Raw genomic sequence first — 12,926 nt, 5'->3', positions numbered from 1 at the left:
TGTTGACCAGCGACCCCGCACGACAGCGCGCGCGTCGCTACATGTTTTTAAATTTTGTGTTTGTATTTGTTTACACTGTCATCAGAGGTCGAGCAGTCCGAACTAGTTTAGACAAGAAACTCGATGCCGAAGAGTTTCTATTTCTATCTCATGGAGAGACTATTTCTTCATGAGAAATCGTGTATACGCATATCTTTGTACCGACGTAATGAATTGAATAAAGAAATCACACTCGTGTACCCATACTTTTAGGTCTGATTAAGGAGTTCGAACGCCACCACCTTAGTTTTCTGTGAAGAACGAAATCTGGGAATAAAGGACAGTCACGTGATTAAACTGACGATGAACGACTGGAAGGAATGGATTACTCTTCTTAGTTGCTTATTAACTTTTTAATATATACTTACTCATTTTTATATTCATAATTTCTTGTTTTGTGTGTGTCCCCAATTAGCAGCAATGCTAAATACCCCAGACACGTTAATAAAGGTTTCTGTTCTTGTTGTTGTTGTTGTTGTTACCCTTCACTCATTGGAGTCACTTTCATTTTTCTTTCTTCTTTCCTTTTTTTTTTATGTTTTTGTTTTGTTTCTATTTTCCGAGCTGATACCAGTTTATTTTTGTTTGATTTAATTTTTTGAAATTTTATTTTACAGATTTTTCGCGTAATTATGATAATTATTCGATGTTCCGGAATGTTCCATGTTCCTGGTTTTATCGACGGCCTTTTGAATGTGGTCTTTGACGGGGCTATTTAACAATTATTCCATGAGCCCGTGTTGGAAATGAGATGGTAAATAGCCAGGCCAATGAGGTCCCTAGGGCCGAGTTGGCTATAACAAATCCCATATCCAACAAGCGCGAATGGAATGATTGTTTTATTAAATTCGGTAGCGTTTTTGGAAATTATAGCTTAATTTTATTGGATTTTAATTTTACAAAACGACCGGAAGTTAATGTGGTAAAAAACAACAAGTGGGAAATGACATGCAGATGACATGCGCGCCGTTTGTAAACTTAGTTGAATGACATTAACACTGCCAATCTATTCCTTGCATCGCATACATGTAGCTTTCAGTTCAGTTTAAATTCCGTCACTTTTGAAAGTCATCCGTCCTTGTCTCTTATCACCGCAGTTTATCGATCGCATTTGCAGGATCCATTTTTATTGGGATTGAAGAAGGAGGGTGATGAAAAATTTCAAACACAACTATATGAAGAGGCAGCAGTGATTTATACTTTTGCGTTGAATTACCCTAACTTTACCTCTCATGGATACTTCTGTCATTGCCGAAAAGCTTTTTTGCAAGTTTCTATAAAATGGTAAGTTTATCTTTTTAATGAACATAACTCGAGGTACGATTTGAGGCAATTTGATTTTTCCACTCCTAGGTATAACTCTGTAACGTACGGTAGGCACTCACTGCGATATTTAGGACTCGAATCATGGGGAGAACTGTCTAAGGATCACAGATCAGCCAAAACAGTTAATGATTTTAAAAGGCGCATTCGTGGCAAAGATGTAACTAAGTAAATAGAAGCCGACTGCAAGGGTGGTATCCTCTGCTCAACATGACATTCTGAAATCTTATTAGTAAAATTAATATATTTTTAAATTAGATCAGCTATCAATAGTTACCTATAATGTTTAGCTTTATCTTTGAAACATTTTAGACTGCATTTTGTATCATTCATATTTTAGTGTTGATATTTTAATCTTCTCAGTTTTGTAATTTGTATTAGTCTGTGTCCCATTATTAGTATGGGTCTCTCCCAGGCTACATGGTTTGACACTTAATTAAAGTTTTATTAGTATTATTATCATCATTATTATTATTATTATTATCGTCCTCACGTAATACTTGCTGGGAGTCCTTAGGGCCGAGACCATACCATGGTCCTGGGGCATTACCATTACCATTGCCATTGCCATTGCCATTATTACTATCGCTATCACTATCACTATCATCATTATTATTATTATTATTATTATTATTATTATTAATTTTACGAGGCATGTAACATAGCTTTCGAACAGAATCGACTTTTACTTTTTGCATCAACTCTGGTGCTAACAATTCTTTTTTCTGTGTCACTGACAACTTATACATGTTGTTTCACACAGGGCAAATATCTTGAGACCATCCAGGACTGCGATGGTGATACATATAAGTTAGTTGTTAGCTTCCGTATCTACCGCCTTCCTTTTTTTGGCGGACGTCTTCACAATTAAGCTTACTTTGTCAGCATTTGAACGACATCTCCCAACAACACATACTGTTCTTAATTTTACACCGGCCTTAGATTCTTTGAGCATGCGGATTGCAGCAACAATAAGAATTTGCTTGCAAAATCTGTTTTTATCAAGATGAAAGCAATAGCGTGTCTTGGAGATTTTGTTCCAGCCTTTAAGTTAGCAGTGTGGTGCAAGCATTTGAGGCCCAATGTAAGTAGATCTCACAAATATGTACTATAGTAATGTTACTTGTCCTCAGTCGATCGGGTGACTGTATAAACAATAGAGATTATGATCAGAGAGAACACTGATCGGGCTCATGCAAGAAAGCAGACTGGTTGAGTAAGGGTTCTTTCACGAATTATTTGCCCGTTTACTTGATAATATCACTACTTTTCCCTCGGAAGCAACTTTAACCAAGCTTTTTCATTTGTTTGTTTGTTTGTTTGGTTGGTTGGTTGGTTGGTTGGTTGGTTGGTTGGTTGGTTGGTTGGTTGGTTGGTTGGTTAGGGTTGGTTGGTTGGTTGATTGGTTGGTTGATTGGTTTGTTGACTGGTTGTTTGTTTGGTTGGCTGTTTTTTTCTTTGCGGTCTACCTGTTTGTTTGTATTTCTTGTCTCGATCTGCTTGTTTGCTTGCCACTTTGTCAAAAACCAAGGTAGGCCGTGATACTTTAAAACAAATATCAGGTAAGTCTATCACAAGGTCACCTCCGTCGGGGGAACAAACCAAATCAAAAAGAAACAAACAATCTAAAAGCATCAACAATAACTCTACTGTTTTGCAATCTGATTGGCATTGGCAATTCCATGCATGGCGATGGTTATAGTCGACCTCTGGATTATCGAGTTTATCGCATATCGGTATTCTTTATAGAAATATATTGTCAGCTGGTTTATGCTAAGGCTTTCATACACAATCTCAGTTTCTGTCGGATGACATTAGGTTCTGCATTTCGCCTCAGTCCAGCTATTAAGCAATTAAATTATGAGCTCGAAATTTATATCGCGGGATAGCTGAAGAGGGCGCAGCCCGAGTCAACTATCACGCATAGAAAGCGAGAGCGAATAATCTAATTGTTTTAGTATAAATCTACTAGTCGTTCAAAACTTTATCAGACACTTGGAAAACGCGTGGTGCCAATATAGTTGGGATCAACAAGAATATCAAATTAAAACTGCGTCCTTAGTATGGGATCCTGCTGACACACTTTTGCTTTGTCTTTCCTTTCCTCATAAAGTTTGGGTCGCCACTTGGTGGTCATGGAATTGCCAACTTCCGATCTAAATCGTGGCCGGATTCCATCCGCTATGCGCTGCCACTGCAAGTAAATCGATGGTCAAGACTATTGTGAATTTCACAACCAATTAAACAAACTTGAAACCTTTTGCATTAGCTTGTATCCGTGGTATTTCTTCTTTAATTAATGCCATAGTGCTTTCATCCTATCATGTTCATTAGAATCTTACTTCGCCTATTCTCATCTGGCTAGCATCGTGATTATCATTAGCAGTGAAAACCTCGACCTTGCCTACAAATGGGAAAAAAGTGCCATTCACCGGCTGGACCTACCCAGGAGACTAGTGACCATAAATCATTTTTCCCGTAGGCAGTGAATTCGATTTTGTGATCATATCTTTGGTCCGCTCACTACCAGACTTCCAGATAAACCACGAACCTGACGGCGGGTGGCTAGGAGAGAACCTGGGATTTGTGACCGATGAGTATCAAATCAATGTTGCTCTGACAAGAGCGAAACGAGGACTTGTTATCATCGGTAAGATAAGTTAAAACTTGTGAGTGTTTGGGATAATTATTTATCAGTGGTATCACTATAATTTATTACATGCTACACTCTACACTAACTCGCTACGTTTGTACGCTGTGGAAAAACCCCTGTGCATGCTTGTAATTTTTATGTGGTTTCTCTTTTACAGGTAACAAGAATTTGCTAGAGGTTTGTGAAATGTGGAGCTTATTGATCATTGTCAAAAGAAAGCCTGCTTCGTAGAAAGTGGAGGCTGGCCTTGAATTCAGCTACCCGCCTGTACTCAAGTGGAACTGAAAATGGCCACTACCTTCTGAAAGAGGAATTACCAGTCGCGACTAAACGTCGTTTATATCCTGTATTAGTAGAATTCCACAACGCAAATGCTGCAATCTGATCGGCTGAGCTATCAGCCATAAGTTTGCAGTGGTTGTAAGTCGACTACGAAATGGTGACGCCTTCTCGTTTTTCCGAAGTTTTGGATGTACAGTTAAAAGCAAGTGAATCATTGTATTCCGGAGGAGACTAAACGAAAGACATTCAAAGTTTCTTTAATTCAAACGCTCGAAATTGGTGAAAAATCCGATAAGCGAGCGTATTGAACGAGAATTCAATGCGCTCAATTTTTCTAAAGCGTAAAGATTTATACCAAGTAAAGAAATAATTGAAAAACATTATTTGAAGGAAATTTCAGTTAGAGTTCTACTGAAACTAATGGATAATACGCTTTCGATTACTATGAGATGATAGTTGACTAGACCCCCGGCCTAATTAGCTATTACGACCTCATAGAAATCTCAAGTTCATATTAATCTAATTGTTAATTAGACAGCACACTTCGATGTCTTTGAAATAGAATCGTGACTATAACCTAAAGACCAGTTGTGCTTATCCAGGGATAAAACGTGAGCGAGGGTTAAATCATTTTCCAGAAGCCTACACTCTAACTCGATCCACTTCCTGTTGAGTCTTTCACAACTAGCTCGCACGGACTACTGGGTCTAGTGCATGATTTCATTATAGTGCAGTCCCCACCACAGTGCACGGCTATAATAGAGGCCACATAATAAAGACAATACACATCTTACTGTCCACTCGTACCAGACTTATAGGAATAGTAGGAAAAAACAAGCGTAAAGAATGCAAGAATACGCAAAAGCCTTTAAAGTTTTAAGCTTATGTTTTAAATTCTATATAGTTTTAGTCTGAAAAACGAGAAAAACCTTTTATAGACACTTATGAGTGTAAATGATATAACAAGGCTTCCCAAAGAGGGTTAATTTAATTTAAGATATGAATCATAGCCTGTACTGATTCGGCATCCAGTACCAATATGTATATTTGTAAATATTATTGTTATCTAGATAACTTATACGGAAATATCTTCAAAGTTTTAAGTTTATCTTTTTAATTCTATAGGCTCAGCCCGAAGAAAACCCTTTTATAGACACTTATTGTAGACACTTATTACATCATGAAAGTAAATATCATAACAAGACTTTCCAAAGGAGCGTTAATTTATAAATTTAGCATATGGACCATGGCTTGAACTGAATCGCCATCCAGCATCAATATGTATATTTGTAAGTTATAATTACATTGATGTCTAGATAACTTACGTGAGCTTACGTAACCGTGTAGTGATGTGTGTCCCAAGTATATACTTTAGGAGATATTAACAGTTTTACATTTTAAAAATCTGAAAACGTGGGTAACTTGGGAAATAAGATCTCTTTTTATTCAAGTGCTGGTTTGTCAATTCGTTCCATCCATTCTAAAGATACCAAAACAACCTAATAGCACGGTACAATAAAAACCACTTATTAATTATTACTCAGGCAGCGAGGCCCGGGTTTAAATTTCGGCTCTCTCTATTTTTACTTTTTTTTTTTCCTCGTTCAGTCACAAATCGCCGTAAGGTCTCTAAAGCGCATGCGTACAGCACATGGAATTTACAGAAGTTGTCATCGTGAAAGGTTAGCACGGATTCCATGATTTCTAGGGCGATGAAATCACATACAAACGAACACACCGTTCGCGGTAGACCAACACTAAAGGACGTTAAGCGTTTTCGGATCGGGTCGGTCTGCAAGCCTTACGAGAGATCAATTTACGAGCGAACATTTTGAGTGAATTTATCAAGAATCATGTTATACCAAAGGAGCTACCGGGGCTATCAACTCTTCAACTTGATAAAAAGCAGCTTCAGAAGCGTCACCGTCAAGTAGAATCCCAGCACGAACTCAAGAACGTCTGAGCAACAAGAGCAGAAAGGTTAGGGAATTTGTTTACCAATGTATCTGTTCGATTACACCTATCTAAAACGCTCTGAGAAACTTCGTGAAGTATAATTAAGTTAAAATCTCGAACTAAACGATATTCCCTCGTTATTTTCTTGTAACAGAGTTATGTGTCTTTACAAGAATGAAACCCATGTAGCGAATTATTATACATTTAAGCTGAAAGAAACTAATTTATGTTGACCCCAGCAAAACAATTCTTGGCTTGCACTGTCACGCAATCCTGTCGCAATTACAGCCGATTTCAGTGCAGTGCAAAGACCCGGTTTTTTTTACATGATTCGCCCATACATCATTCGCCCGTCACGATTCGACCATAACCACTTGATTCTGACAAGAAGCACCTGTACGTGGTGGTATGGAAAATGGAGGATAGTTGCGAGATCGTGGAAACGGACAGCAAAACTCTACCATAATAAGCGGGAGGCAGAGCCTGCTTTATGTATAAATAAAGGATGACAAAGCAAAAGGTGTCGCTACGATTTGTTTTCTACCAGAAGAAGAACCTTGAGCGTTTGGAAAGGGGCAATTCGAAGTTCGGCGGTAGAACTGGTATTTCTTGCGGTTGCCAATGTCATAGCCGACAAAATGTAATTTGTGAGCAGAAATTCGCTGAAGCTCGCATTCTGTCACTAGCAGGCCCGATAGGAGACGACGGTGTGTTAGCAGCGTTGTTGGAATTTTGGACCACCAATCACGCCAGAAAAATGGCAAAAAGTACGTCCGTAACAAAGTTAGCCTGCGACTGGCACAAAAAGGGTATTTAAAATAGCAACATTTGACTAGAGAAATACATTCTGCTAGTATTTTTCGGTGGCAAATTATATTTTCCTTTAATGTATATCCTTGTTGAATTTTTAGCATCATGAACATTAGTGTATATTGCCAAGCGTAGATTTTAAAATTTGCATCGCTTCGGCGACGCAACAGTATAAACATGTTAGTTTCATTTTGTCATTCGCATTTTTCTGTGCTCATTGTGCTTCAACTTGAACTACATCTCGCCAAAATACGACAACAAATGACACTACAATGTCGCCAAAGCGTTTGCACAATTAGGTATTTTACCCCGTAACTGAATTGTTCGATTTTCTCTTCTTTCAAGTTTCAACACAACGAGTCGAGAACGTGTCACGCCTTCCTGTCAAGAAATGTTTGCACTCATCAGCGATTGATGATGGCTTGAAAATAAATTATTGTAGGCGACAATTTCTGTCATCGCACGTGTGTTAGTGTTCATTTTCGTCTCCTGTGATGAATTCAGTGAAAATACCGCTGAATCTAATCGCTACTAAACAGGTTTTGAGGTTCATGACCTGTTGAATGCGAGACGTAATGCGCGAGTTAAACCGTCGACCTGTTTTTGCCGCTAAAAGCTGAAAATCGTGGCTTATCTTAAGTGAATGCATGCTACCAAGGTTTTTACCTTAAATTTTGTCGAAATAGTCTTTTAACTTGATATCTCATCATTTAAGAAATTAGCAGAGCTGTGGTAGCCTCGCGGTCGAATCATGACGGGCGAATCATGCACCGGCGAATCGTGTTTCAAAAACCCGGGTCTATACACTGCACTGAAATCGGCTGTAAAAGAATTATTCGAAAACCATTTAGTGGATAAAGTCAATAAATTGTGATGTTATAGGAGATTACTAAAGATGACACTTATCTAATTCTTAATGGTGCCGCCATGTTCAGTGTACGCAGGCGCTCTAGGTTAATAGATATTTCGTTTGTACGTATCCGTTTGTCGTTTCCGTGTGGGCAGGCGTTAACGCGGCGTAAACCATATGGAATATTCGCCTACAGACGTTACGTACTAAGGCCAACATTTCTAGGAAAAGCCGGAGTTATCACAAAGGGATACTAACGTAACTATGGCAATCTTACCACAAATTCTTTGACGTGGTGTTTTTATTGGTTATTATCTCATCCGCTGTTCGTAAGTCACGAGATAGCTACCAACGAACCCCGCTGTAGCTTTGCAGTTAGATAAATTGAATTTTCAGCATATTCGTCATTATAGTCCATCAGATATTTTCGCTCGCGCGCGATTAGTCTAAACGCGTCACGTGACCGAATATTCCCCTGCTAAAATCGGAGAATATCCGAGATTATTATCCAACTGCAGCTAATACCGTCCAAAAAACAGTACAAATAAAGAGCGATATTGTACAGTTATTTGTACAGTAGCAAACCTGTTTGCCGGACTGGTCGGCGTGCGCACGCAAAACTGTCACACTCTCCCTCTTTCACCGATAAATTTATCGACCACAGAAGTTGAATAATAAACACAATACCCTCCAATTGACTTTGAAAATATGTTCGGATATTTTTCTTGGACATTATCTGTTCCTCAAAGCTCACAGGTAGTGTCCGCGGACAAATAGCCGAGCATATTTTCTTGCCAAATGCATCGTTAACATGTGTATCTGTTTATCCCGTCCACACGGGAATATGTAAACCAAGATGGTTTGCCGTCCACGAATTGATTCACTTTGAAGAGCAGTTACGAAAATATCAGGCTTTCAACGGAGGGTTTCACGGTTCGGCGCATGTCTGTATTATTTACTCGCCTGTGCACGCTTTTTGACACAGCCCCAGTTTCTCATTTTTTATGAGTCAATCGTAAACAAGTTACCTTATTTTGCATGCAAATAACCGTAAAATCCTCAACCGTAGGATATATCGTACGGGTCAAAACTAAACTCAACGGTCGACAGCGTCGGTAAATCCACTGAAATCTACTAAGAATTTTGGTCATCCTATATTTTGCCACAACTAACTATAGCATGTGATTACTGAACTACATCTGCGTGGGGTTTTTAAAGCGATAACGTTGATAACAAGCGAACAAAAGTATTTTGATTTAGAGACATTCGCCGCACCGTGAAACCCTCCCCTTAATGTATTTTATGGGTGGGCGAAAGGCGAGGAAATGTCGCTCTATAGGCGTAAACGTAGACATGTGGACGGGACCGCGGACTTTATTCAGCCGATTTTCAGAAAGCTGACGTGGGCCTATATTTTAATGGACGATTTTTCCCCTAGGTGGGGGGGGGGTGGGGGAGGGGGGGGGAGACTTCTATATTAAATTAAAAGGTCGGGGATGCTCGTCAGTTTTGGAACTGATAAAACTGGAACTGATAATCCGATGGATGAGAAACTTCTAATTTGCAGCGCCAGGAAAGGGTTTTGTTTTTCCCTTTGACGAGTCCAGATGATGATGTCTAATATAATGTATCGTTACAGGTCAGGTTCAAGTTCCTGATATTTCAAGACCTATTATGACGTAGCATGTTTATTATTCTGGGTGTCCTATGGCTCTTCCAAGTTATGCTGGAAGATTTCGTTTTAATATTGTTATGTGAATTCCGACAAACCTGACGTTTACTGAAAGTGTAAGGTACAATATTTAGGAGATCTTCTTGGAACCAGGAAGCAGGAAATGACGATCCTAACGCGTGATTTTGTGACATGTGTTTTAAATACTTATAAAAAAAAGACAATATGGCCTAATTATCAGCAGAAGAAAAGCGTCTTTGTTTCTTTTGACAAATTCAGTGAACGTTTTGTTTTAGTTTTGTGGTCTGACTGGGCTCGTCCCAGTTATAATAATGATTGATATTCGTGTTGTGATTCTGCGTATCCCTTTGCTTTTCCGAGAAATGTTAAAATGTTAATAAAGTATATTCGCCTAAATCCGAGAAGCATAATGGTTGTGCATAAATTGTTTAATACAATATGCTACGATTTTCTCTAGCGAATATGGATTTTTTATCTTTTATTTCCTGCCGAAAAATGTTTCTTTACGTATTCTGTTTTGCTCCTTGGGTTCGTCCCCAGTCCTCACTTTAGGTGAAACTCAATTAATGTGTTCACGAGCTGGTGCTTTTCCTAGTCAGCGGTACAGCAAAACAAAATACATGTCAATTAGTACCAGTCGTCCGAGAAAATAAACACTTTCAATTTTCCTAAAAAAAAAAAACATTTCCCAGCAAACCATCTGAATACGGAGACCTAAAAATGATATCAAGAGGACTTAATCATTCCAGTCTGATACCCGACATTTAACAAATTAAGATCAGTGAAATTTGTAGTGGATTTCAGGTGAGTCTGGCAGCGCAAAGATGATTGAAGTTTTGTTAATTGAATTTTGATCGAGGATCGGTCAATAGAAAGATATTTTTATGTTGTCATAATCGATAGTCGCCAGCAAAATCCTGATTAACCGTTGCAATCGATCGTTTTTAGCTACGTGTATGTCCTTTTAGAAAACACAAACAAATGACTTGAAGCGAATTTTGCATACGAGAGATATAATGACGTCTATGAGGAAATGATATCTTTAAATTGCAATTTAAAGTTAGTGTAAGGTGATGATGCCAGTCGATTCTTATGAAGGAATAGCCATTTACGGGATGACAAAAAATGAAAAAACCTTTAAGACAGTTTTACCAGTGTGCAGTATATCAAGACCAAAGTCTAAGCTGAGTACTTCCAGATGAGCAACCGGCATCGACATGCGCATCGATATGTCACAATTATGTGAGCGTCTTATAAGGAAACAAACGCTCGACACAGCAGTACGTTCATTTGTTCAAGCATTTATCGTTTTCTTTAAATAATCGCTGTTTTGATTTGGACGACAGCACCTGACTAAGCCAGCAATCAGTTTCATGAGATTGCTATTAATGAATCTGATATCGATATTCGTCGATATCATAATAACAATAGTTCAATAGTGATTTTAAAAAATTCTGCTTATATCGGCTTATAATGTTTGGAAAGAAAACTTCCAGTGATCAATGAAATGCAATATTGGTTCACGTCTTAGAGATATTTTATTTGCTACATTGCGAATGAACACCACATTTCCGTCCAATGTTTTAATTTAAGAGGTTTTTATTTGACATTAAGTGTCTGGCTTGGAAAGAAATCTTGATCCCACGGCATAAAGTGCGCAATGGATATTGCGTTGAAGAAGAAAATTGAAATGAATTATTATAGAATCATAGACCGGCATACTCACTCGTCCAAGAGTATCATGCGTGTTACAGTAACTCTATAAAATAACATTAAGGGACATTCATCTGTTTGGATTAAATGGGAGGCTGCAATTAGTTTATTTACAACTGATAAAATATATGCTTGAATGATTTTAAGTGGAAACGTACGCCGGTACATCAGTACGACGTTTCGCCCATACAGTTAACTATTCGCCCATATGGCCGTATAATTACTGAAATATCGTAAGGGGGTTATCACACTTTTAGCAAACTTTGAGATCAAGTCTTGACTTTGGCAGCGATTGTAGTTCTAGGGTTCGGCGTAATGTAAAGGACATTTAAATGTAAATCATCATTGGTTGACTGAACGGGTGGCGACAAGTCGTAGACTAATCCAAAAGTGCTACGTGACCCTTTCGATCAAGTCATCAAATATACTATTATTCCACGAACTAAGAAAAAAAAGGGGGCTGCTCCTAGTTTTTGTCGTGATGGGTTCTCGGCAGCATGACTAACTAACAATGCCTCTCAATCCAAAGGTCTTTGCATCTAAGGCATCGATTTGTCAAACGAAAGTTGCACTAATTTCTTTCACCATCGGTTACCAATATTTATGACTGATCCAACTGAAATAACTGGTAGATACAAGAGCAGGGCAGAAATTACTCTTAACTCCCGGACTTTATTTGCCAATATATAAGTCATCAAGTATAATATAAGTGATATTTAAATCATATTTACTTCAATCAGTTCCTTTCATAATTACTGAGAAAGTCAAAAAACCTTTGAACTTTTGACGCCATCAATCAGATATGAGATGAAACCGCAAAGAAAGCAAAAAATTAACGGTGTTTCCATCAATCACGAAACCACGCTTCGATCGTTTTTCCTTCCAGAAAATGGCTGTTAACCTGTAGTTTTATCATTAATTATCTAACCTGTTCTATTTGTGCAAGCAAACTGGAAAATCGAGCAACTTTAAATGACGTGTGGCTCACAGAAACCTACACGCGCGGACTTGCAGCCTAAGGCAACAAGACCAGACAGCTCTTCTATATTCAACTTCATCTGTTGCTATATTTAGTGATAAAAGTAATAAAGACACCCTGAAAACTCCAAACTAAAAAGATCAATTTGCATGGAAAGCGAGAAGCTTTGGAAAACCGAGAGTAAGGAGCAAAATAAATAAAGAGTAGAATATTCTCGTTTTGTGAACATTATGCAACTACATATGCTAATTAAGCAATATCCGATTTTACATAGCCTCATCTAAACACGAAGGGGGTTGGGAGAATTCGACCCCCCAAGTGTTTAGATGAGGCTATGTAAACACGGAAAAAGTACTCTATAGATCGTTTTCACGTGACGTGATGTCATTTTCTAAAATCGACTGAAAACTAAAGAGCCACCAAATTTTTTATCCCCTTTAGGTATAAGAGGGGGTAAATTTATATCTGTTTACAATTTTACCGCTCAGTAGTGTACTTCGTTTGGAAACAAGAGCATTTTGAATTTCAGGGTTATAGAGGTGCGTGACACATGGGTACGATCGAGTTTGTTGAAAAATATATACTTATCTCATGATTTTGAGTCTTTTTGGAAGTTAGAGCATTAGGA

General features: G+C 38.2%; 1 protein-coding gene across 3 annotated transcripts in view; it reads left to right on the top strand.

Annotated features, from left to right (window-relative positions):
* The first annotated feature begins 5,860 nt into the window (after window positions 1–5,860).
* The window catches only part of LOC110043483 (3'-5' exoribonuclease HELZ2-like), a 67,003-nt gene continuing 59,937 nt past the window's right edge, over window positions 5,861–12,926 (top strand). For 2 of the 3 annotated variants that reach the window (XM_089290207.1, XM_089290205.1), the window contains exon 1: window positions 9,919–10,410. The gene's annotated coding sequence lies outside the window, so the exon portion shown is untranslated. Of the gene's footprint in view, window positions 6,278–9,918; window positions 10,411–12,926 lie in introns of those variants that run through there. The other variant, XM_089290206.1, reaches the window with a different exon arrangement.

Source organism: Orbicella faveolata, unplaced genomic scaffold (assembly GCF_042242905.1).
Source record: "Orbicella faveolata isolate gen_17 unplaced genomic scaffold, um_ofav_v1 contig_2, whole genome shotgun sequence".
Lineage (NCBI taxonomy): Eukaryota > Metazoa > Cnidaria > Anthozoa > Scleractinia > Merulinidae > Orbicella > Orbicella faveolata.
This window is presented reverse-complemented; position numbering and strand designations above follow the sequence as displayed.